Source organism: Microcaecilia unicolor, chromosome 1, assembly GCF_901765095.1.
Source record: "Microcaecilia unicolor chromosome 1, aMicUni1.1, whole genome shotgun sequence".
NCBI lineage: Eukaryota > Metazoa > Chordata > Amphibia > Gymnophiona > Siphonopidae > Microcaecilia > Microcaecilia unicolor.
In genome coordinates, this window is record NC_044031.1 from 645,200,073 (window position 1) to 645,227,169 (window position 27,097).

A 27,097-nucleotide genomic window follows, 5' to 3' on the forward strand; every position below is an offset into this window, starting at 1 on the left:
CAGGGATGTCCTTGTTTTTTTCGATTATGGGTCAAGGACATCCCAAATCCCGCCTTCGCTACGCCTCCGACACGCCCCCTTGAACTTTGGCTGTCCTTGCGACAGAGTGCAGTTGGAGACGTCCTAAATCGGGTTTCGATTATACTGATTTGGACGTCCCTGGGAGAAGGACATCCGATTTATGTCGAAACATGGGCGTCCTTCTCTTTCGAAAATGAGCCCCAGAGTAAACCAAAAACCTCCATAGGTGACTGCGTGAACAGAAAACCTCCAGAGGAGACTGAGAGAACCTACATAGGAGAAAGATTGACCTGAGAATCCCCACAGGTGACAGATTGAACTGAGAACCTGCATAGGTAACAGATTCAGCTTAGAACTTCTAAAAAAAGATAGGGTCAATATAGCTGACAGACTGAGCCAAGAATCCCCACAACCAACAGCTCCGACTGAATGGAGAGAAACAGAGTGGAAAAGTCCTGGAACCAGAGATGATGATCAGGAACATTTACACAGTTGCACTGAGGAGGGCCTACCTACTGCTTTGAGAATACTTTGAGGGACACCATTCCGTGCACTGCAAACCTATTGATAACAAAGTCTAGAAAGGCAGGGAAGATTGGTATTGCATAGAATCCAGCCAAAAAGTCTCAGATGAGACTGCAAAAAATAGGTAAAGGTGCCTCAGATAGCAAGAAATATCTGAGAATGCTCATTTAAAAACCAAGAAGGTAACTTACGTCAGAGGAGGGCGGGCCCAGGAAGAACAGAGAGATGTCGGAGGAGGCAGCAGTGATCGCCGATCAGCTGTTCCATTCCGTGCAGCGCCTTCACACAGAGGTGAGAGGCGCTGCACGGGCCGGTAAAGCGGAGGGGGGGTCCGGTAGAGGGGGGCGGCGGCGACAAGCTCAAGGGGGCGGGGCACAGGAGCGGAGGATGCCGGTAGGCGGAGCTATGGGAGAAGGAGTAAAGAGAGAGACAGGAAGGGAGGGGGACCGGGGCTGCTAAACTTTTTAGTTTTGTTTTAATTTTTTATTTTATACTAGCGGAAGTGGGGAGCAGCGGCGACTTCGGGGGGGGGGCAAGGGCGTCCATACTGGACGCTTCTGACGAGCGCCTTTGCCCCCTCCAGATCCTTTTTTGATGTATGTTTATTTTTTGTATTGATGCAGGGGGAAGCGGGGAGCCACGTGTTTGTGGTTTTTTTTGTTGTTGCTGTTTTGGACGTTTGTGGCATGCGCAGAGCAGCCAGCATAACGCTTGGCTGCTCTGCGCATGCTTTAGGGGCCGATTACCGACGGGGATTACGAATCTTTGACACGTACTTTCCAGTACTGCACCGAACATGTGCGACTTGATTTTTTGCTGCATGCTTCGTTTTTTCAAATTTGTTAAGGACTTTAACGTTTTAGATTTTTTTTTTTACGTATGGTTGATGCATCTGGGCCTTAGTTAGCACACAGATAAAGGAAATGCCTATATGTAACCAGCTTTCTTTTAATACTTGTTGACTGGCTCTAATTGGATAAGGAGCTTTTTTTCATTTGGATTGTACTGTTTTTTTCCCCTCCAGTTTCAGCCTGGGAGGAGAGAGAGAAAGCGCTTTGCTGAAGCCCTGTAAAACAGTTATATTTGATAACTGGTGAGCAGCTATATGTCCTGATTTCCCCAGGTACTTTTTAGAAAGTAAACAAATGTTTAGTTAGTTTTCTAATTGATCCATTTTCAGTTATTTGTTACTGTTTGCACATTTTCTGTGCACTGTTCAAGTTCTGAGAATAAACATATTTGTTCGCCCTGCTTGTCTGGATTGATAAAGAATCCTGGTGGTTTGTATGTTGGGTCTGTGGGTGCTTTCTGGGAACTGTGGGACCACTGGGAGTGTGGCTCCAGTAACCTAGAAATCACTGGGGATAATTTGAGAGTGGGAGACTCGCCCAGAGGCAGTTGTGACCTAGTCGGTGGGAGGAGGGTGCTAGTGTAGAGCACAAGTGGCAGGTGCAGGCGGACCTGAACTGTGCTGGGGATAGGGGGATAGACCCTCTAAGTGGTCATGGGGTAACTCTAGGTGGGTGGCTAGGCATTTCATGATACCTGCATCTGGTAAAGACAGCATTTAAACATTTTCCACCTTATTTTCTATACTAACATTTAACCTTTAATATTTCTCTATGAATGGGGGGGGGCATTATTTTCAAATATAACCTTAATACCATCAGTTTCCCCCCTTTGATCATGTATGTGATCACATATTCATGTCAAGTGGCCCAATTCAATTCTATTGCATCAGTATAGGAAGAAGTTGGGAGGACATATTCTTAGGAGGAATCTAAGAAAATATTCATTCACGGAAAGGGTGGTGGATGCATGGAATGACCTCCCGTTGGAGGTAGTAAAGACGAAGACTGTGTCAGAATTTAAGGATGCGTGGGACAGGCATGTGGAATCGCTTAGGAAAAGGAGGAATTAGTGGTTACTGAGGAAGGGCAGACTGCATGGGCCATTTAAGCTCTTTGAGCAGGGACTGTCTTTTCATGTATGATGTACAGCGCTGCGTATGCCTTGTAGCGCTATAGAAGTGTTAAGTAGTAGTAGTAGTAGTAGTTATCTGCCATCATGTTTCTATGTTACTATCCAGCTTATAATCGAAAGTGATCGCCGGCCATCTTCCGACACAAATCGGGAGATGGCCGGTGATTTCTTAAAAGCGGCGAAATTGGTATAATCGAAAGCAGCATTTTTGACAGCCTCGCCGCTTTCCTGTTGCTTCGCCGGTGAAAGTTCAAGGGGGCGTGTCAGTAGATTAGCGAAGGCGGGACATGGGCGGGCATGGGTGTGGCTACCAGATGGCCGGCTTTCGCCGATAATGGAAAAAAAAAAGCGGAGTTAAGCAGTATTTCGCTGGGTTTACTTGGCCCTTTTATTTTCACGACCAAGCCTCAATAAGGTGCCCCAACTGATCAGATGACCACTGGAGGGAATGGGGTATGACTAGGGTTACCATATGGCTCCAGAAAAAGTAGGACGGATTGAGCCAGCCGGGTTTTACTTCCATTGCTTTCCATTGAACGCAATGGAAGTAAAACCCGGCTGGCTCAATTACTTCCATTGAAAGCAATGGAAGTAAAACCCGGCTGGCTCAATCCGTCCTCCTTTTTCTGGAGCCATATGGTAACCCTAGGTATGACCTCCCCATACTCCCCCAATGGTCACCTACCCCCTTCCATACTAAAAAAATAAAACTAAAAACCTTTTTTGCCAGCCTGTATGCCAGCCTCAAATGCCGTACCCACCTCCATGACAGCAGAATGTGTTGTATCCTCCGACAGCCTTTTCCCTGGTTGCGATGTGGCTCTCGGGTGAGTGTGACACCTTTTCTGTTAGGTGCCCTGCAGAGTCACATTAGCAATGCATTGTGGTGGGTGTAGGGTACTGGGCTCTACTCCCATGGTGCTTTTCCCCCCTGCTAACTGTGTCAGAGTGTGCCCTGTTTTGTTTCCTGTTGTAGTCCATGCGGTAGTGGCCATTTTTGTAAACCAGTTTTAGTTCCCTTTCCTGTGTTACCCACGTTAGAGAACGTAATTCTTACCTTGAATGGTGCTGAAAGAGGGCATTGTACACCATTGTGCCAGCTCTGACCTACTGCCAATCTTAGTACCAGGGGACACTTTGCCAGTGGGGCACAACCTCTGATCTGCAGTTAACTGTGAGTAAACGTGCTTATTTCAAGAAAGGACTTTTTCAGAGAGATTAGTCTTCAGGTGTCAACTGGTGTGCCAAAGTTATACAGCAGCAATAAGTCCTAGAGGCTGTATGCAGGTCCCTGGAGCAGTTTAGTGGGTGCAGTACATTTGTGGGTAGTGGGTTTGGGGGAGGGGTTGGGGGGCTCAGCTCCCAAAGTAAGGGAGCTATGCACGTGGGAGCTTTTCTGAAGTCCACCGCAGTGACCCCTAGGGTGGCTGGTTGGTGTCCTGGCATGTCAGGAGGGCCAGTGCACTAAAAATGCTGGCTCTTCCCACGGCCAAATGCCTTGAATTTGGCCGGGGTTTGAGATGGCTGACATAACTTTCCATTATCGCTGAAAAACAAACCCGGCCATCTCAAACTCGGCGAACTCCACGGCATTTGGCCGGGCTAAACTGTATTATCGAAAAAAAAGATGGCTGGCCATCTTTTTCGATAATACTGTTCCGGCCAGCTGTAGCGCTGCCGCCAACATAGATCGCCGGCGACGTTCAATTATGCCCCTCCATGTTAGTTTGTCCTCCTTCCTCAGATTATATGCTACTTGTCTAGCTCATTCTTTAGTGGAAAATTTTATTTCCTCATTCAGTTTTGGGAATTGTGTGTCTCTAATATCCCCCCCTCCCCAGTACAAGAGGAAATGCATTGTTTCTCTGGGGTTGTACTGCAGGCAGTACCTGACTTCTTGTGGTTTCAGTAATACCACATATTTTTACATCAGGCTGAAGTCTATACATTTCTAATTTGTAGTCAGGAGACGATTTCCAGTTGCTGGCAGTGTTGCAAGTTACACATATACCTTGTAGCTGATTATGAAAAGATACTACCTGCACTTATTGAGGATCATTTTCAAAGCACATAGACTTACAAAGTTACATATATTACTATGTACTACTGGTGGGCTCTTTAATCCCCACGTCTCAACACACCTCCAGCAATGCTTCTTTTTAACCTCCTAAAACACTTAGGGGCCCTTTTAGTAAGCAGTGGTAGGCATTAGCCTGTGCCTACCACGTGCTAAAAAGCACTGCCGTAGGACGTGCTGAGGTGTCCCGTAGTAGTGTGCTGATCAGCGTGCACTAATCCCTTGATGAATTATCAATACAAAGAGAATCACAGGTATTTAAGGCCAAACTACCAGGGAAAGATGAATTAGGAACACCGAACCAAAGCAGCTTGGTCTTGGAGGGGTTCAATTTTAGTCTATATTGGTTTGCCCATAATTAGATTTTAGAAATACAGCATCTGTTTTATCATTCTTCTTTGGTTATGTTCCTTGGTGTGATATTTGGTGTTTTTTTTTTTTCTGAGCACACAAGGAGACTGTCCTGGGCACCAGACCAGGGAGATTGATGCAGTGCTGCCCATTTGACTGAGTCTTTGAATCCACAAGCACGTGAGCTCAAAAGATGCACTATTTTGTCTAGTGACGGACCTGCCTCTCTGGGTTCTGACCAGCCATTGCAGAGATCTTCCTTGTACCGCAGGTCCTTTTGAGAACAGGCTCATAGAGACTCTGAATTTTTGTATGATGTTCTTGCTGTAAACCACTTTGAATGGGTTTCCACCTTAGCAGTATGTACAAGTTTTTAAAATCAATAAGTCTGTCCACCAGTCATCGCTGTTCAATGATAGCTGTGAAATCCCTAGCTATCCCCCCCCCCCCCCCCCCACCGAAGTCTGAGACCTAACCCAGGAATAAAAACGTACAGCACTTGTCACTGAAGCGAATATACAAAGAATTAAATACAGTTCTGGAGACCGCACCTTCAAAAAGATATAAACAGGATGGAGTCGGTCCAGAGGGCAGCTACTAAAATGCTAAGTGGCTTTTGTCATAAAGTGTATGGGAACAGATTTAAAGATCTCAATATGTATACTTTGGAAGAAAAGTGGGAGAAGGAAGATATGATACAGACATTTTAAATGCGTGGCATAAATCACATGAGGCAAGTCTTTTTCAATTGAAAGGAAGCTCTGGAACCAGGGAAGGTGAAAGGGGATAGACTCAGAAGTAACCTGAGGCAATACTTCTTCACGGAAAGGGCAGTGGAGAGGAAGTATTTGAATTCAAGGGAGCTTGGGACAATACATAGGATCTCTAAGGGAATGACAAAGTAGATGGCATGGATGGGCAGACTGGATAGGCTGTATGGTTTTATCTGCCTACATTTTTCTATGTTTCTATGTTTAATAGATCTTTTGGTCAATATGAAATGCAAAGTATGAGCAGAGGATAGTCCACTCTTCATTTTTTCCTAAGAGTGGGAGCCTGCATGTTGCTAACATGCTGTGTCTCAAAGCCAAGGCAATTTGAACCTGAACTGCTGGGAGAATTAACCTTCCTGTTAAAACAAAAAGAAAAAAGCTTGCACAACTTGCTAGGCAATCTTTTTTGAGTGAGTAAAGTTACATATGTGTTTTGGTGGACTGCTTACCTAGTTTACATGAAGTGTTTTAATAATTTCCTCTTGCCCCTTCCACCAGAGAATGTAACTTTTGCCTTAATCTAGCCTTTTCATCACTGAATTTAAAGATCTGTATGAAGGTAATTGCAGCCATGTGTACTGCAGGGGGATCAAGAATGTTAAAGCCTTTATCATGTCTTGAAAACGTTTTCTAAATCATGATAGAACTGTGAGGCAGGCTTATTCTGTAGCTTGGAACTCCAAGTCCCATGATTCTTGGAGGGAGTGTCTCTGAAACTATATCCTCCATAGTGGCAGAGCACAGCCGCTGCCGAAGCAAGAGCCACACGTGAAGGACCGAGACAAGGTGAGTGCCTTGGTGCTGGTTTGCACAGGCTGTGTTTTCTCTATTTCTCTGGATCACCTCTGTTCTCTTTTATAGTTGGATACTGTGCCCATTTTCTAGATCTGAGTACCCTGCCTGGTTCAAGTTCCACCCTCTGCTCAGAGGAACTTGTTGCTGTTCTTACCAGGAGAGTTTCAGGGATCTTTAGGAGGACTGAGTTCACAAGGAGGTTTTATTATCTCATTTACAGTGAAGAAATAGTAGTGTTTTATATCTATCCAGCAAAGCTGTTCAGTTGGAACAGCTTATTTTTGCAGTGAGAAGCTGGCATGTGTAATTGGGTCTGCTTCCGTCTCTTTGTTCGGATTCCCTCCTCCCTTCCCTAGAGTTGGGATATTAGTGAAATGACAGTTCTTAGCACAGCTGCTGCTCCTCCCCTTCCTTGCCACTCCACCCTTTACAGAGCAAGTGTTTTTCCTTTCAGCAGAGCTTTAGAGAGGGCAGGTTCTGCCAAACAGAGCTACTGGAGTTTGTCCCCAGGCTCAGAGGCCCCATCCCTCATACTGTATGGGTAGGAATTATTTATTAGGATTTATTTACCACCTTTTTGAAAGAATTCACTCAAGGCGATGTACAATAAGAAGAAATCAAACATGAGCAATAGACAATTACATCAGTAAAAATATTCAAATAACAATACGAAGTATGGTATAGTATACTACTTACAATGTCAACACAATATGTAATAGAACACTTTAATTGACAATGTAGGGTATAAGCAAAGATAGAACCTATAAATAGCTAAGAGAGTAAGAGGAGTTAGAAACATGAGGTCAGAGAGATGGTTAACATATGGGGGGGGGGTATGTTTACTAAGGTGCATTAGCTTTTTTAACACGCCTGTAAATTTAAGGCACGTTAAACGCTAACGCGCCTATACATTTCTATGGGCGCGTTAGCGTTTAACGCGTGTAAAACATTTACGCGTGTTAAAAATGCTAATGCCCATAGTGCCGCTTAGTAAACATAGGTGATAGGTAAGAATGATCTAATGCAGTCCCTTTTTATGGGTTGATGCTCTCACTGCTGTAAGACTTGCAAGAACTTCAGGTCTCCAAATGCATGTGGGGAGGAGTTGATTGACCACTGACCTGGCTTATCCCAGAGAATACAGACACTGGAGAGTACTGAAGCAGCTCTTCACCATGTCAGATTGCTATGTTTGTTTCTAAGCTACCCTCTGTTTGTTTGTTTTGTGCATCTCCTGCCTTTCTTATCTGCATATTTTTGATTTCCTGTGTCTGGGTATTCGTTTTCCTTTCTCATTATGGGGAACACCCCAGTACTCTCGTCTCTTAAGTCACTTTGAATTCACGTTTCTCTCTTTTTGGCTGTTTCCACTGCATTAATACTTTAGACGTCTTTTGTTGCTTCTGTCCTCTCCCTGAGATCTCTCTTCAACTGTTTATGCTATTTTTATATTTTTAAAACACCAGGATGATTAAAATTTCCATGCTGGCACCTGCCCCACGCAATCCCTCTGAGCCTGTGATGTGCCCCCCTGCCCCCATCAGGAAAAGACATTGAGCCAACAAGGCCTACCAGCTGGAGAGCTGTGCCTGGGGCTGGCCTTGCCAGGCTGCCTGAATTAAAATAAGGTCTTTCCTAGACAGGGGAGCAGGCTTTGATGGCGAGAAGGAGGGCGAGAGGGAAGGAAGAAAGGAGGGCAAGAAGCTGGCAGGGTAAGTGAAGGAAAAAAAATACATTGGAAAGTCTGCTCCATGAAGTATACACCATTTCCAATTTATCCCTAGCAGTAAATTGTAAGCAACTAAGTGGGGGTAGTTATTGAGGAACTGTAAATGTTGGGCTTTTACTGAACATTGATTTCCCAAGGGAGTGATTAACCTGCAGTAGCATCAGGGCTAGCGGTAATACTGTGAGACTACCACTAGGGATCACCGGCACCGTTTTGAATGAGGCGCTAACAAGGAGCAGAAGCGACTGGAGATCACTCCTGCCCCAACCACACTAGACACCTAAGATTTTGCGAGGTAGGCTCAGGGGGGCTTATAGGAGGGTGGGGAGGATTTTGGCAAAAGGAGGGTCTTTGGGGTAGGATGAAAATTGATTGGGGGAGAATCTTCAGGAGGGGGGAAACTGATTCAGGGCATCGAGAGGGAAGTTGTGGTTGGCAGGTAGGAGGACATTGGTTATTTGGCTGGCCCCTTCAAGAAAACACCAGGAGCATTGGACTGCTGCGGCTTTGAGGCTCAGTTCTCCTGGCCAGGGAAAAATTAATGCCAGGTTTTTACTGTCATTTATTTTTCCAGGAATAATGCAACTTATAGTGTACACCACACGTTGCGTTATTCAATTTACACAGCAGTCAGGTGTTTAGCATACATTTGACTGCTTTGCATCTCATTACTGTATAACCCAGTACAGTGTTAGATTAACGTGAGTTAACGGTAACTTAATGACATACGTTATGTCTATAATGCACCTTAATAACTATCCCACTGCAAGTTACTTAAGTCTCCGTTTCCTCAGGTACTAACATGGGCCAATGCTCAAAACTCCCATGGTAAAGCCAACAGCGCAGAACCCATACTGCCGGAACAGCGCAGGAAACTACTTCGCCAATGCTCATAGGAAATGGTATTCAAATTATATGTGCGCTGTAAAAACAAAAACAAGGGGGGGTGACATGCTTGGCACATGCGCAGAAGAGTTTCATGGTACTCTCAGCTTCTGTGTGCATGCGCCAAGCAAATCTAAAAAGCACACATTAGTGCTTGTTTTCTGCGCATTTAAATATAAGCTTTTCAATTTTTTTTAAGGGCGACTTTGTTTTGTGTGCTAGTCTCTGACCATTGGGAGGAGAATAGGAAATGACCTCATTAACATCCGTTTGACTACATCTGCAGGCTATTTGTGAATAACACATTTTACAACATAACCTTGTATTAGTTCTCAACCGGACTTGGCGAACACCTTTACGGTATTGTGTAAGTCACATTGAGCCTGCAAAAAGGTGGGAAAATGTGGGGTACAAATGTAACAAATAAAATAAATAAATAATCTTTGGCGCATACGTGGAGGCGTATTTTCAAAGCACTTAGACTTACAAAGTTCCGAAGTCTAAATGCTTTGAAAATGAGCCTCATTATCTTCCCTGCTAGAGCCCTCTAAGCATTCTGCGCTCACTAACGCCAGCTCTAAGCTGGTGCTAATTGTCTCTAGCACCAGGGTTACATTTTGAGCATTGGCCCATTAGATTGTGAGCCTTCTGAGACGGGAAAATACTTTCTGTACCTGAATGTAACTCAACTTGAGCTACTACTGAAAAAGAAGAGATCTTAGTCAAAAACCCTTCCCGTATGAGTCTGTTTGTCTTTTGAATGTGTATCGAGGGGGGGAGGCAGTTTCTCCAAATAGGTTAGTTTTGCTCATACCATAACAGTAATGAACCTCACTCCTAAGCCAGGGTATGTGGAGTAGGATCTCACTCTCTCAAATTTACTCCTATTACTATATATGTCTGGTTGTGTATCTCTGTTCTGCATGATTTGTTGAGCGTGCTTTGTTGGAATTGGCATCTGGAATATATGTATATAATTTCCTGCCAGCAAGAGTGGAGGAGTAGCCTAGTACCTGTAAATACTATCAGGCTCATTTTTGAAAGAGAAGGACGCCCATCTTTTGACACAAATCGGAAGATGGGCATCCTCACAGGGTCGCCCAAATCGGCATAATCGAGAGCCAATTTTGGGCATCCCCAACTGCTTTCCGTCGCGGGGACGACCAAAGTTCATGGGGGTGTGTCAGAGGCGTAGCAAAGGCAGGACTTGGGCGTGCCTAACACATGGGCGTCCTCGACCCATAATGGAAAAAAAGGGCATCCCTGACGAGCACTTGGACGACTTTACCTGGTCCTGTTTTTCTTACGACCAAGCCACATAAAGGTGCCCAAACTGACCAGATGACCACAGGAGAGAATCGGGGATGACCTCCCCTTACTCCCCAAGTGGTCACTAACCCACTGGGAGACTGGGCGTCTAAATGGCAGATGACGTTTAATGTGAGCAAGTGCAAATTGATGCATGTGGGAAAGAGGAACCCGAATTATAGATATGTCATGCAAGGTTCCACGTTAGGAGTCACGGACCAAGAAAGGGATCTAGATGTCGTCGTTGATGATACACTGAAACCTTCTGCTCAGTGTGCTGCTGCGGCTAAGAAAGCAAATAGAATGTTAGGTATTATTAGCAAAGGAATGGAAAACAAAAATGAGGATGTTATAATGCCTTTGTATCGCTCCATGGTGCGACCGCACCTCGAATATTGTGTTCAATTCTGGTTGCTGCATCTCAAAAAAGATATAGTCGAATTAGAAAAGGTGCAGAGAAGGGCGACGAAAATGATAAAGAGGATGGGACGACTTCCCTATGAGGAAAGGCTAAAGCGGCTAGGGCTCTTCAGCTTGGAGAAAAGGCGGCTGCTCTCCATCCTCCTGTATGCAGCCTGACGGTCTCGGCGAGATTCAAAATGGCCGCCGAGACTTCAATTCTCGGCGGCCATTTTGAATCTCGCCGAGACCGTCAGGCAGCAATGCATACAGGAGGATGGAGAGCAGCGCGCTGGGCAGGAAAGAGGGGGCTCTTTCCTGCCCCGACGTCACTAGACCACCAGGGAAGATCGCGTGAATAGGGAGAAGTGGTGACAGGGCCGGGGGGAGGGCGGGATTCGGACAAGACGCACCGGAGCACCTAGGTTTTTGAGTTGGGAAAAAGGAAAAATTTTTTTTCCAATTTCCCTCCTCTAAAACCTAGGTGCGTCTTATGGTCCGGTGCGTCTTATAGTCCGAAAAATACGGTATTTATAAATGATATGGAAATCAGAACGACGAGTGAGGTCATCAAATTTGCAGATGATACAAAACTATTCAAGGTTGTTAAAACATGTGCGGACTGTGAAATATTGCCGGAAGACCTTAGGAAATTGGAAGACTGGGCATCCAAATGGCAGATAAAATTTAATGTGGACAAATTCAAGGTGATGCACATTGGAAAGGATAATCCAAATCATAGTTACCTGATGCTAGGGTCCACCTTGGGGGCAGCACTCAAGAAAAAGATCTGGGTGGCGTTGTAGATAATATGCTGAAATCTTCTGTCGCCGCATCTCAATAAAGATATAGTGGAATTATAAAAGGTTCAAAGAAGAGCGACCAAAATAATAAAGGGGATGGAACTCCTCTCGTATGAGGAAAGGATATAGAGGTTAGGGCTGTTCAGCTTGGAAAAGAGACGGATAGGGGAGATATGATTCTGGTCTACAAAATCCTGAGTGGTGTAGAATGAGTAGAAGTAAATCGATTTTTTTTTTTTACTCATTCCAAAAGTACAAAGAATAGGGGACACTCAAAGTTACATGGAAATACTTTAAAAACAAATAGGAGGAAATATTTTTTCACTCAACGAATAGTTAAACTCTGGAACTCTTTGCCGGAAGATGTGGTAACAGTGGTTAGTATATCTGGGTTTAAAAACGGTTTGGACAAACTCCTGGAGGAAAAGTCCATAGATTACTACTGAGACAGACATGGGAAGCAGCTGCTTGCCCTGGGATTTGTAGTATGGAGTATTGCCACGATTTGGGTTTCTGCCAGGTACTTGTGACCTGACTTAGGCACTGTTTGGAAAACAGAATACTGGTCTAGATGGACCATTGGTCTGACCCAGTATGGCTACTCTTATGTTCTTATGTAACACCTAAAATAGGCAAAATAACTCTATCCAAATTAGCTAAAAGAAACCCAAAAAAGTAATTAAAAAGAAAATCAAAGCAACAAATTAAATTACTTATTAAAATACATTTTCTTATCCTAAATATTTGGCAGGTACTGACATTTCTACGTATTTTCTAGCCCTGTTTGGTTGTTTCAGGCTGATGGGGTTGTCTTCCCTAGGCCACTCTTCAGCCATTCATGCTGTATCCTCTCATAAGTACATAAGCATCGCCATGCTGGGACAGACCAAGGGTCCATTGAGCCCAGCACCCTGTCTCCGACAGCGGCCAAAGGAACAAACAATTTGTCCCGCCCATCCCAGAAATAGTGGACTATTCCCACGTCCATTCAATAACATTCTATGGCCTTTTCCTCCTGATCTCTCTCTTGAAATGGAAAACAAAAAAAGTAGGGATGGACAAATGGCCTTCCCCGATAACCAATTTTATCTGTTTTATTCCCTGAGTCCAAACACAGTTGATGCTATCAATAAAAGCTATGATTTTATTGACTTTCAAGTGTGCCTTCTGGATTTTCATGGGGGGCAAATTGTTCATCCCTACTTTTTTTTGTCTTTTATTCTGTACTTAGGGGTGTTTTGTCCTCTCTCTTTTTTTGTTCTCTCAAGTGTGACATGTCCATTCGCTAGTCACACTTTATGAGGCTTTGGGTTCTGCTATCTCATTTCAGCTGTTTGTGCTGTATTCACACTTTGTGAGGCCCTGGGCTCTGCGGTTCCGCTTCAGTTGTTTGTTCTATGCTCACACTTTGTGAAGCTCTGGGCTCTGTGGTCCCGCTTCAGTTGTTTATGCTGTATTCACACTTTGTGAGGCGCCACTGTTCATGCTATATTCGGTGTCTCTGGGTTCTGCTATATCCTCGGCTTTAGTCACAATCTGGGGGTCTCAGGATGTGGCTGTCATCTCTGCTGAGGTCTCTCTTCAGCTGTCCATGCTACAGTTATACTTAGGGTGTTTGTTTGTTTGATTTGGTTTTCTGAGAACAGTCCCAACTGTAGTACATTGGATTGTAGAATTTGAATTTTAGATTTTAGATTTAATTACTTGACTTTCAAATCTGAGCTCAGGACATGTTGCAGTTGGGTACAACAGGTAGTTGCTCAAGAGGGTTTAAAATCAAAAGACCCTATTTACTAAGGGTTATCCTATCCTATTCTATATTGATACTTCTATACCGGGTTTAACAATGTCTTCAAAGTAGTTTACAGCAAGAAAAGTATCTTAAACAGACATGCATAACATTTTTGTAAGAAAACTTATGATATTCAATTAATTAAAACTGATATAATTTTAAAGCTTTCTGGAATAAACTGTGGTTAGCAATAGTCTGTAAAGAGACTGGAATAGAATTCTAAACCTTAGGACCCTGGACTGAAAAAGAATGTTCCCAGACTGATTTCAACTTCAAATTCCTTGCAATAGGTATATCTAGTGTTAATTTTTTTGAACTCCTCAGTTGTCCTGTAATACATAAAGGCGGTAACAGTTGGCCCACCATAATCAAATTCTTCCCATAAACACTTTTATGAACTAAACATGTAATTTTAAATTTAATACATGCATCCATTTTTAACTAATGTAATTGCTGTAGTAAAGGGCTAGCCTCACCATATACCACGCGGGCAGTCGTATTCTACAAAAGTTGTAAGCAGCTCAACTGCTGCTTACTAATATTATGATATAATGAATTACAGTAGTTGAGTCAAGTAAAAGGTTAAAATTGCCTGAGCAGGTGTTCTAAAACTGGATGGGCTCAATAATGATCTTATGATTCGTAGTTTGTGTAAGCGAAAAAAGAATTTCCTTACTATGACATTGACTTGATGTTTATAGGTAAGGTTAGAATCTAGCGTTAATTCAAAGCAGTGCTACTGATTAGCATGTGCTGGAATGCGAAGAAGCCCGTGGGAACTGAATGGACTTCTTTGCATTCAAGGCATGCTAATCGGTGGCGCCACTTTTTAAAATCATTTTCCCATAGGCACAAAATGTGAGAAAACCTTTAGTAAACATGGCCAAGATTGCAAGGAGTGCCGGGGGGGGGGGGGGGGGGGGGAGAATGATTTGAAAAGAAGCTTCCATGGTTTGCACCCCATGGCTTTAATCACTAGATAGCTCATATACATCTTTGATTTACATATATATATACTAGTGAAAAAAAACCGTTTCTGAAAGAAATGAAACGGGCGCTAGCAAGGTTGTCCTGTAATGGCAATTATGTTTTTAAGGGAACTGTTAGGAGAGAGTATGTGCGAGAGAGTGAATGAGTTTGTGTCAGAGAGTGAGTATGTGTGAGAGAGAGAGAGAGAGTGTGTGATTGAGAGAGAGACAGAATGTGTGTGTGTGTCTGTCTGTGTGAGTGAGTGTAGCGTGTGTCCCTTGTGCACCAATTATGCTCTCTCCCCTGCATTCATCCATATGCGGCAAACGTCCTCTGTGCCCTGCCCCCTTCATCCAACCATGTGCAGCATCTCTCCCCTGCCCCCTCCATCCATCGTGGTGCAGCAATTGACCTCTGCCCCTTGCCCTTCCCCCCTACATGTGCATCAACTCTGCATTCTCCCCTGGCCTCTCCTCCATCCACCCATATCTAGCACCCCCTCCCTCCATCTCTCTCCCCTCTGAGTTCCAGGCCCCTCCCTGCCTCTCTCTCTGTGTGCCCTCCGAGTTCCAGGCCCCCCTCCCCCTCCCCTTTTGAGTTCCAGGACTCCCTCCTCCCTCTCCTTTGAGTTCCAGGATCCCCTCCCTCCCCTCCCCTCCGAGCTCCATGCCCCTCATTCTCATTCGAGTTCCACACCCCCACGCCTCCCTCCCTCCCCCTTCGAGGTCCAGGCCCCCCTCCCCTTCAACTTGCAGGACCTCCCCTCCCCTTTGACTTGCAGGATGCCCCCTCCCTCCCTCCCAGGTCCACGCCCCTGCGCCTCCTTACCTCTCTCTCTCTGCCCTCCAAGCACAACCTGTTCTCCGGCAGTCCCTCGCCTTCCTAAGTGCTGGCTGTATTTTAAAAATTCTTACCTTGGGGTGCGGCGTCCGCAGTGAAGGCGAGCGGTGCTTCAAACTGCCTTCGCATGTGTCTCAGCTCTGGTCCTGCCCTCATTTCCTGTTTCCGGAAGGACGGGACCAGAGGCAGAGCTGAAACACATGCAAAGGCAGTTTGAAGTGCTGCTCGCCTTCACTGTGGACGCCGCACCCCAAAGTAAGAATTTTTAAAATACAGCCAGCACTTAGGAAGGCGAGGGGCTGCCGGAGGACAGGTCGTGCTTGGAGGGCAGAGAGAGAGAGGGAGGGAGGCGCAGGTGCTGGCAACTATACAGAGTTCCTGCGAGGGCGGGGCGATTACGAACCCTAAGAACACTACACGGCTTCACTGCCACGCTGCCATGGAGTCAGCTTCAGAACGTTGGAGGTGCGAATTATTATATTAGATAGGGTTGGATGATGACTGGATGTGCTGAAAGAGGTTTCAAGGACTTTTACTCAGAAATTATTCCAAAATCCGAAGGAAAAAGAGGTGACTTTAACCAATCAGTGACTGTTGATAAGTTATGATATTCGTTGGGTACTGAATAGTCTGTGGGAGAGTGGGGATGAGGATATGTATTCTTGATAATATTCCTACTATATCAACCTGTTTGAAATTTTAGCTTCAGGACAGTTACTAATTTGCTGTTCCATAATAAAGCTCAGAGCACAGTTCTGTAGACTGCATACAGCTCTGACTTATTTGGCTTTTTTCTAGATGAAATTGGAGAAAGCACTAATTTTAGAAAGTATGTAATGTGTATGGACTATCTCCCATGCTCAGGCTTCAGTCTGAGGGGTTTGGGGGGGGGGGGAGGGAATAAGATCTGTTGAACTGGATTCTTGATGGAAATGGCTATTTCTTATCATGCACTGCACTGGCTTCAGACCATATTCAGACATATTCTAGTTTCCAGCTTGCTTCGGAGGTGCCTTGCTTTGGAGGTGCCTTACACCATACTGGCAGCAACCTTAATCTAGTTCCTTTGTTTGAGGAGAAGTGTAGTTAGTGGGGTTCCTCAGGGGTCTGTGCTAGGACCGCTGCTTTTTAATATATTTATAAATGATTTAGAGATGGGAGTAACTAGCGAGGTAATTAAATTTGCTGATGACACAAAATTATTCAAAGTCGTTAACTCGCGACAGGATTGTGAAAAATTACAGAAGGACCTTGGGCGGCTAAATGGCAGATGACGTTTAATGTGAGCAAGTGCAAGGTGATGCATGTGGGGAAAAAAGAACCCGAATTATAGCTACGTCATGCAAGGTTCCACGTTAGGAGTTACGGACCAAGAAAGGGATCTGGGTGTCGTTGTCGATAATACACTGAAACCTTCTGCTCAGTGTGCTGCTGCGGCTAGGAAAGCAAATAGAATGTTGGGTATTATTAGGAAAGGTATGGAAAACAGGTGTGAGGATGTTATAATGCCATTGTATCGCTCCATGGTGTGACCGCACCTTGAGTATTGTGTTCAATTCTGGTCGCCGCATCTCAAGAAAGATATAGTAGAATTGGAAAAGGTGCAGCGAAGGGCGACGAAAATGATAGCGGGGATGGGACGACTTCCCTATGAAGAAACACTAAGGAGGCTAGGGCTTTTCAGCTTGGAGAAGAGACGGCTGAGAGGAGAAATGATAGAGGTATATAAAATAATGAGTGGAGTGGAACAGGTGGATGTGAAGCGTCTGTTCACGCTTTCCAAAAATACTAGGACTAGGGGGCAAGCGATGAAACTACAGTGTAGTAAATTTAAAACAAATTGGAGAAAATGTTTCTTCACCCAACGCATAATTAAACTCTGGAATTCATTGCCGGAGAACGTGGTGAAGGCGGTTAGCTTAGCAGAGTTTAAAAAGGGGTTAGACGGTTTCCTAAAGAACAAGTTCATAAACCACTGCTAAATGGACTTAGGGAAAATCCACAATTCCAGGAATAACATGTATAGAATGTTTGTACATTTGGGAAGCTCGCCAGGTGCCCTTGTCCTGGATTGGCCGCTGTCGTGGACAGGATGCTGGGCTCGATGGACCCTTTGTTTTTTCCCATTATGGCATGTACTTATGCTATTGTTTTATCTGTTTATGCTGGCAAGTAATGTTTTAAATCACATTTTGGGGGGTGGGTGGGAGGGAGTTAGTGACCACTGAGGGAGTAAGGAGAGGTCATCCTTGATTCCCTCCAGTGGTCATCTGGTCATTTAGGGCACCATTTTGTGTCTTATTCATTATAAAAACAGATCTAGCTCAAAACGTCTTAGTTTTAGTCCTGGACGGTTTTGTTTTGTTCCATTATGACTGAAAAACATCCAAGTATTAGGAATGCCAAGATCCTGCCCTTACCATGCCCCAGACACACCCCCTTGTGATTTGAATGCACTTCTGATGGACTTCATAGAAAAACGTGTAAAAATTGTTTTTTTGTGTGAGAAAAACGTCCAAATGCAGATTTATGCCACTTTTTTGGACGTTTTTCTCTTTTGAAGATGAGCTCCTTGGTGATTTTAATATACATGTGAATGACAGTATTTCTTCTACGTCGTCTCACTTCTGAGCATTTTTAAATTCTTTAAACCTCATCCAACTTGTTCACGTTCCCACACATGATTATTATTATTTATTATTTATTGCATTTGTATCCCACATTATCCCACCTCTTTGCAGGCTCAATGTGGCTTACAATATATAGTGGATAGTGGAAATGAGAGGAGAGTTGACATTAGTGTAACAGAAGTAATTTGGGTTGCATGGTAATGGAAAATATGATAAAGATATAATATGAGGCGCTTTTAACAATGCTTACTAGATATATGTGGGGATTTCATATGTTTTAGTCATTGTGGTATGTCTTGTCGAAAAGATGGGTCTTCAGCAGTTTTCGGAAGTTGGTCAGTTCATAGGTCGCTTTTAGGTTACGTGGCAATGCATTCCAGAATTGCGTGCTCATATAAGAAAAGGTTGATGCGTGCATTAGTTTATATTTTAGGCCTTTGCAGTTTGGGAAGTGAAGATTAAGGAATGTGCGAGATGATCTTTTGGCATTCCTGGGTGGTAGGTCAATCAGGTCAGACATGTAAGCTGGGGCTTCGCCGTGGATGATTTTATGTACTAGGGTACATACTTTAAACGTGATGCGTTCTTTGAGTGGTAACCAGTGTAGTTTCTCTCGTAGGGGTTTTGCACTTTCGTATTTTGGTTTTCCGAATATGAGTCTGGCTGCTGTGTTTTGGGCTGTTTGGAGTTTTTTGAGTATTTGCTCTTTGCATCCAGCGTATAGTGAGTTGCAGTAGTCTAGGTGACTGAGTACTAATGATTGTACCAGATTCCGGAAAACGGTTCTTGGGAAGAATGGTTTTACTCTTTTTAACTTCCACATTGAATGGAACATCTTTTTGGTCGTAATTTTCGCATGATTCTCAAGTGTTAGGTGCTGGTCAATGGTGACTCCAAGAATTTTCAGGGTTTCCGAAATTGGTAGAGTTAGTTTTGGGGTATCGATGGTGGTGAATTTGCTCGTGTTGTGTTGGGAGGTGAGTATTAGACATTGGGTTTTTTCTGCATTGAGTTTTAACTGGAAGGCATCTGCCCAGGAGTGCATGATATGTAGACTTTGGTTGATTTCATTGGAGATTTCTTTTAGGTCTTGTTTGAATGGGATGTAGATCGTTACATCATCAACGTAAATGTATGGGTTGAGGTTTTGCTTAGATAGTAGTTTGGCCAAGGGTGTCATCATTAGGTTAAATATGGTCGGTGAGAGGGGAGATCCCTGTGGAACTCCACATTCAGGTGTCCATGTGGCTGATGTAGTCGAATTTGATGTCACTTGATACGAGCGTGTAGTTAGGAATCCTTTAAACCAATTAAGAACGTTGCCTCCAATACCGAAGTATTCAAGGATGTGTAGTAGGATTCCATGATCAACCATGTCGAAGGCACTTGACATGTCAAATTGTAGAAGTAATATATTCTTGCCGGTTGCAATCGTTTGTTTGAATTTATTCATGAGCGTAACTAGTACTGTTTCGGTACTGTGATTGGAACGAAATCCGATTTTTAAGAAGGGTTCCAGAGGAGATCCGGGAAATTATAGACCGGTGAGTCTGACGTCGGTGCCGGGCAAGATGGTGGAGGCTATTATTAAGAATAAAATTGCAGAGCATATACAAAAACATGGACTGATGAGACAAAGTCAGCACGGATTTAGTGAAGGGAAGTCTTGCCTCACCAATCTAATGCATTTTTTTGAGGGGGTAAGCAAACATGTGGACAATGGGGAGCCGGTTGATATTGTATATCTGGATTTTCAGAAGGCGTTTGACAAAGTGCCGCACGAAAGACTCCTGAAGAAATTGCAGAGTCATGGAATCGGAGGTAGGGTATTATTATGGATTAAGAACTGGTTGAAAGATAGGAAGCAGAGAGTAGGATTGCGTGGCCAGTATTCTCAGTGGAGGAGGGTAGTTAGTGGGGTCCCGCAGGGGTCTGTGCTGGGTCCGTTGCTTTTTAATGTATTTATAAATGACCTAGAGATGGGAATAACTAGTGAGGTAATTAAATTCGCCGATGACACAAAATTATTCAGGGTCGTCAAGTCGCAGGAGGAATGTGAACGATTACAGGAGGACCTTGCGAGACTGGGAGAATGGGCGTGCAAGTGGCAGATGAAGTTCAATGTTGACAAGTGCAAAGTGATGCATGTGGGTAAGAGGAACCCGAATTATAGCTACGTCTTGCAAGGTTCCGCGTTAGGAGTTACGGATCAAGAAAGGGATCTGGGTGTCGTCGTCGATGATACGCTGAAACCTTCTGCTCAGTGTGCTGCTGCGGCTAGGAAAGCGAATAGAATGTTGGGTGTTATTAGGAAGGGTATGGAGTCCAGGTGTGCGGATGTTATAATGCCGTTGTATCGCTCCATGGTGCGACCGCACCTGGAGTATTGTGTTCAGTACTGGTCTCCGTATCTCAAAAAAGATATAGTAGAATTGGAAAAGGTACAGCGAAGGGCGACGAAAATGATAGTGGGGATGGGACGACTTTCCTATGAAGAGAGGCTGAGAAGGCTAGGGCTTTTCAGCTTGGAGAAGAGACGGCTGAGGGGAGATATGATAGAAGTGTATAAAATAATGAGTGGAATGGATCGGGTGGATGTGAAGCGACTGTTCACGCTATCCAAAATACTAGGACTAGAGGGCATGAGTTGAAGCTACAGTGTGGTAAATTTAAACGAATCGGAGAAAATTTTTCTTCACCCAACGTGTAATTAGACTCTGGAATTCGTTACCGGAGAACGTGGTACGGGCGGTTAGCTTGACGGAGTTTAAAAAGGGGTTAGATAGATTCCTAAAGGACAAGTCCATAGACCGCTATTAAATGGACTTGGAAAAATTCCGCATTTTTAGGTATAACTTGTCTGGAATGTTTTTACGTTTGGGGAGCGTGCCAGGTGCCCTTGACCTGGATTGGCCACTGTCGGTGACAGGATGCTGGGCTAGATGGACCTTTGGTCTTTCCCAGTATGGCACTACTTATGTACTTATGTACTTATTCTGTGAGTTGTTTGGTGACCATCCCTTCTGTTATGGTTATTAGGGGAATGGATGATACTGGTCTATAGTTGGTTAATTCATTCGCATTTTTCTTTGCATCCTTGGGTATGGGGGTGAGTAAGATATTTCCTTTCTCCTTTGGGAAGAGTCCCTTTTGTAGCATGTAATTCACATGTATCGTTAGATCTGTTATAAAGTGTTGGGGGGCCGATTTCATAAGGTTGTTTGGGCAGATGTCTAGTTTGCAGTGAGATTTGGCAAATCTTTTAAGCGTTTGGGAGAGGAGATCTTCCGATAGTGGCTCGAATTCGGTCCAGGTCCTATCTGCTGGGTATACTCCAGGTTCTGGGTCCAGGCATTCTAAAAGAGCTGTGTATTCGATAGGGCTGGCAGGTATTTTTAGTCGTAGTTGTACTATTTTCTCTTTGAAGTAGTTCGCGAGGTTATCGGCTTCTGGTATGTCTTTGCTGTTGTTCGTGACTGGTGTGGTGTCTATTAGTTTGTTCACAAGTTGGAAGAGTTTGTGTGTGTCCATGTAATTTGGTCCAGTTTCGGTTTTGTAGTATAATCTTTTGGTTTGTCTTATAATGTATTTGTATTTTCTTCAGATTTGTTTCCAGGCATTGAGTGTGGATTCGTCTTTCTTTTTATTCCATGCGCGTTCTAATTTCCTAACTTGTGTTTTGAGTTTTTTTAAATCTTCGTTGAACCAAGGTATTGAGTTTTTTCTGTGTGAGGTTCTGATTTGAATTGGGGCGATGTTGTCTAATATTGTTTTGCATCTTTTGTCCCATTCTTGGAGGAAGTTGATTGTGTCTGTCTTTGTTGTCCATTCGTTTTCGTAAATCTGTTGCCAGAATGTTTCCGGGTCTATTTTTCCTCTAGTGGTGTAGGTTTTTCGTTCTTGTTTTTTGATTGTGGTTTTCGTCCTCCATTGGAGGGAGATGTATGCTTTGTAGTGGTCAGACCATGGTGTAGGTATCCATTTTGTGTCTTCTAGTATAAGGTTTAGGTCTGGATCAAATTTGTATGCGATAACATCTAGTGTGTGTCCTTTCTTGTGTGTCGGTTGTGCATTTGGTACATGAAGATCCCATAATTGTAGGAATTCCTTGCATTCCTGGGTACTTGTTAAGGTAAGATCTTCCAAGTGCAGGTTGATATCGCCTATTATGATAAGGTTTGATGTTGAGATGCATGTGTTCGAGATGAAGTCCATAAGGCGTGTTTGAGTGCCTTACCAGCTCCCTGGCGGCCTGTAGAGTAGGATTGTGTTCAGGTTTTCCTGTAGGTTTGGGTGATTGATTCTTACCAATGCAATTTCGAGTTGAGGTAGGATGGATTCAGCTGTGGTGGTAATAGTGAATTCAGATTTGTATATAATGGCTATACCACCTCCTCTTTTCCCGTTTCTTGTCCAGTGGGTAATTTTGTATCCTGGTGGGCATAAGTCTAGGATTATGGGATTTTTAAGGTCGTGGATCCAGGTTTCAGTGATAAATAGGATGTCAAGTTTGTCCGTGGTGATCCAGTCTATAATATCTGTTTTGTTTACTACTGACCAGGCGTTGACGTATCCCAGTTGGATTGGATGGTATGATTCAGCCTGGGTCGCAGATGTGTTGATTTTTATTAGTTGCCTGTTTTCTTGATTTTTAGTTTTGTTGTTTCCTTTCTTCTCTTTCTATTGATTGTATCCGTATGTATTTGTTTTTCCTTTTAGTTGTTTATTATTCTTTTGTTCTGGTGAGTTGTAAGTGGATTGTCTGTAGGGTTTGTGTATTGTGGGTAGGTTATTATTTACGTTGGGGGTGGTCCAAGCATGGTAGATTAGGGGGAGGAAATAGATTATCATGAATAGTTTTTTGGTGTTCATGTTGGTTGCGATTTGTGTGCAGTTTTGACAGTAAACAGTACAGTATGCGCAGTACAGTGCTAGCGATATGGTTTAAACATTGCAGTATAACAATTCAGCTTAGGCAGTAGGCAGTATGGTATACGTGGTACAATTTAAGCAATACAGTGGTTGTAATTTGTGTGTAACCGTTACAGTATCAGCAGTGCATTATAAGCAATACAATTTTAAACCGTAAGCAGTGCATTATAAGCAATACAATTTGAACAGTAAGCAGTACATAGTGCATTCATTAAATGCAGAGTGATGTGAGCAGTATAGTGTACACAGTGCAGTGTTATTAAAGCAATGTGTTCAGTGAACAGTACAGTATGCGCAGTATAGTATAAGTAGTGCAGCTTAGACAATAAGCAGTGCAATTTGATGGGGGATTGTACTCTGCATAAGTTATAGAAGAGAGATACTGGGCTGGAAAATATTGAATAATTCAGTTCTTGTACCCTAATAGCTTAGGTAGAATGCTGATCTAGACGGCTATTTCAAGTATCTAGTCAGTGTGTAGCAAAGCATGTAACTAAGCAAGGAGTTAACTTGAATAGTGATTTTAGTTACCATTCAAGTGAGGTTTATTCGTCCTTCAACTCTTTTCTCAACAATTCAGCTTAAGCGTCTGCACAGGCTGAGTACCTAGTCCGCGTACTGGGAATTAGATGAGGCTTTGTCACATCTCCAAGTGGTAACTAGAAAGGTTGTTAGTAGGTCACTCTGCATGCAGCAAACAGAGAGTCTTTTCCCTCATGTGGTGCCTTTCGTGGGTTTCTGCTGTGCCTGCTGTCCGCTGCAAGATCTCTTCTCACCACCGCTAGTCCAGTTGGCTGGGTAGTGAGGTGGGGGTGAGGCGGGTAGGGGCCATCTTGTCTCTATCCTGGGACGGTCTCCCGTTTCTCTTTGACTCAGGCTGATGAGTTCCCAGAGTCATCCCATTGCATTCAAAACAAAGCAAGCAAGTAGATAAAGAGCATAGAGCAGGCAAAACAGAACAAAGGTTGTAGTGGGAGTGAGTCTACCCAGTTCACCAATTGCCCCAATTTATTTATTTTTTGCATTTGTATCCCACATTTTCCCACCTCTTTGTAGGCTCAATGTGGTTTACAACAATTCATTGTATTAATCCCTCTCATCTGTGGAGAACCCTGTTTCTATCATGGTCTTCGTCTTTTAAAGCGCCAGGTTAGGTGGGCAGAAAGGGCCTGGCGCAAGCAGTTTTTTTCAAATATTAATCTTCAAGTCTGTAAGGACCTACAGCAGTATAATACTCAGTTACAATCTGCTAAAAAGTATTATTCTAATTTGATTGTCCATTCGCATAATCCTCCTAAATGTCTTTTCTCACTTTTATCACAACTGAGTCTCCTTCTGTTGCTTCTATTATGCATTCCACAGAATCTTTGGCTTCATATTTCTGTGAAAAACTTGCCAAACTTCATGAACCATTTACCTCTCACATTCCTAGTTCTTCCATACTTCCTCCTAGTCTTACTCCCTCTGTGTTTTGTTCACATTGGTCTGTTTTTACCTTGTCTATCTTTCCAAAACATTATCTAATATGAGGCTTGCTTTTTGTTGTCTTGACCTGATCCCTCTGGCTTGGTTAAAACTGTCCTGTCATGATCTTCTTCCATTATACCTCAAAATAATTTCCTCTAGTTTGGCTGAAGGCATTGTGCCTAACATCTGGAAGATGTCCTTAATTCGTTTCATTTTGAAGCAAACTAGCTCAGATCCTGCTCAGACAGAGAATTATTGACCTATCTCTAATTTGTGGTTTTTATCAAAATTGACAGCATTTGGTCTTTTGAGCAAACTGATTTTGTTGATCAGGTACATGTGTTACATCCTAGACAATCAGATTTCTGTAAAGGCCACAGTATAGAAACTATTATAGCAACCCTATTGAGTGAGGTTCACTCTATTTTTGAAAAAAGTTGTTCTCTTGATATCACTTGACGTAGGGTTACCATATGGCTCCAGAAAAAGGAGGACGGATTGAGCCAGCCAGGTTTTACTTCCATTGCTTTCCATTGAAAGCAATGGAAGTAAAACCCGGCTGGCTCAATTACTTCAATTGAAAGCAATTGCTTTCCATTGAAAGCAATGTAAGTAAAACCTGGCTGGCTCAATCCGTCCTCCTTTTTCTGGAGCCATATGGTAACCCTAACTTGACGTATCATCAGCTTTCAACCTTATTGATCATTCTCTTCTTCTGAATCATCTGACTGGTTTGTCAGAAACAGTGCATTCTTGGTTTTCTTCCTTCCTTTCTGAATGTTTCTTTTATGTCAAGACTGCACCTTCTTCATCTTCACTTTGATCCCTTGGTTGTGGTGTTTCATAAGTACATAAGTACATAAGTAGTGCCATACTGGGAAAGACCAAAGGTCCATCTAGCCCAGCATCCTGTCACCGACAGTGGCCAATCCAGGTCAAGGGCACCTGGCACGCTCCCCAAACGTAAAAACATTCCAGACAAGTTATACCTAAAAATGCGGAATTTTTCCAAGTCCATTTAATAGCGGTCTATGGACTTGTCCTTTAGGAATCTATCTAACCCCTTTTTAAACTCCGTCAAGCTAACCGCCCGTACCACGTTCTCCGGCAACGAATTCCAGAGTCTAATTACACGTTGGGTGAAGAAAAAGTTTCTCCGATTCGTTTTAAATTTACCACACTGTAGCTTCAACTCATGCCCTCTAGTCCTAGTATTTTTGGATAGCGTGAACAGTCGCTTCACATCCACCCGATCCATTCCACTCATTATTTTATACACTTCTATCATATCTCCCCTCAGCCGTCTCTTCTCCAAGCTGAAAAGCCCTAGCCTTCTCAGCCTCTCTTCGTAGGAAAGTCGTCCCATCCCCACTATCATTTTCGTCGCCCTTCGCTGTACCTTTTCCAATTCTACTATATCTTTTTTGAGATACGGAGACCAGTACTGAACACAATACTCCAGGTGCGGTCGCACCATGGAGCGATACAACGGCATTATAACATCCGCACACCTGGACTCCATACCCTTCCTAATAACACCCAACATTCTATTCGCTTTCCTAGCCGCAGCAGCACACTGAGCAGAAGGTTTCAGCGTATCATCGACGACGACACCCAGATCCCTTTCTTGATCCGTAACTCCTAACGCGGAACCTTGCAAGACGTAGCTATAATTCGGGTTCCTCTTACCCACATGCATCACTTTGCACTTGTCAACATTGAACTTCATCTGCCACTTGCACGCCCATTCTCCCAGTCTCGCAAGGTCCTCCTGTAATTGTTCACATTCCTCCTGCGACTTGACGACCCTGAATAATTTTGTGTCATCGGCGAATTTAATTACCTCACTAGTTATTCCCATCTCTAGGTCATTTATAAATACATTAAAAAGCAACGGACCCAGCACAGACCCCTGCGGGACCCCACTAACTACCCTCCTCCACTGAGAATACTGGCCACGCAATCCTACTCTCTGCTTCCTATCTTTCAACCAGTTCTTAATCCATAATAATCCCCTACCTCCGATTCCATGACTCTGCAATTTCTTCAGGAGTCTTTCGTGCGGCACTTTGTCAAACGCCTTCTGAAAATCCAGATATACAATATCAACCGGCTCCCCATTGTCCACATGTTTGCTTACCCCCTCAAAAAAATGCATTAGATTGGTGAGGCAAGACTTCCCTTCACTAAATCCGTGCTGACTTTGTCTCATCAGTCCATGTTTTTGTATATGCTCTGCAATTTTATTCTTAATAATAGCCTCCACCATCTTGCCCGGCACCGACGTCAGACTCGCCGGTCTATAATTTCCCGGATCTCCTCTGGAACCCTTCTTAAAAATCGGAGTAGTAACATTGGCTACCCTCCAGTCTTCCGGTACTACACTCGATTTTAGGGACAGATTGCATATTTCTAACAGTAGCTCCGCAAGTTCATTTTTTAGTTCTATTAATACTCTGGGATGAATACCATCAGGTCCCGGTGATTTACTACTCTTCAGCTTGCTGAACTGACCCATTACATCCTCCAAGGTTACAGAGAATTTGTTTAGTTTCTCCGACTCCCCCGCTTCAAATATTCTTTCCGGCACCGGTGTCCCCCCCCAAATCCTCCTCGGTGAAGACCGAAGCAAAGAATTCATTTAATTTCTCCGCTACGGCTTTGTCCTCCTTGATCGCCCCTTTAACACCATTTTCGTCCAGCGGCCCAACCGACTCTTTGGCCGGTTTCCTGCTTTTAATGTATCTAAAAAAATTTTTACTATGTATTTTTGCTTCCAACGCTAATTTCTTCTCAAAGTCCTTTTTTGCCCTCCTTA

The 27,097-nt window shown here is 43.7% G+C and overlaps 1 protein-coding gene across 2 annotated transcripts in view; it reads left to right on the top strand.

The window, feature by feature from the left end:
- The first annotated feature begins 6,446 nt into the window (after window positions 1-6,446).
- LOC115460554 (transmembrane protein 109-like) overlaps window positions 6,447-27,097 on the top strand; it is a 59,457-nt gene continuing 38,806 nt past the window's right edge. The window contains exon 1 of one of the 2 annotated variants that reach the window (XM_030190320.1): window positions 6,447-6,516. The gene's annotated coding sequence lies outside the window, so the exon portion shown is untranslated. Of the gene's footprint in view, window positions 6,517-8,022; window positions 8,238-27,097 lie in introns of those variants that run through there. The other variant, XM_030190321.1, reaches the window with a different exon arrangement.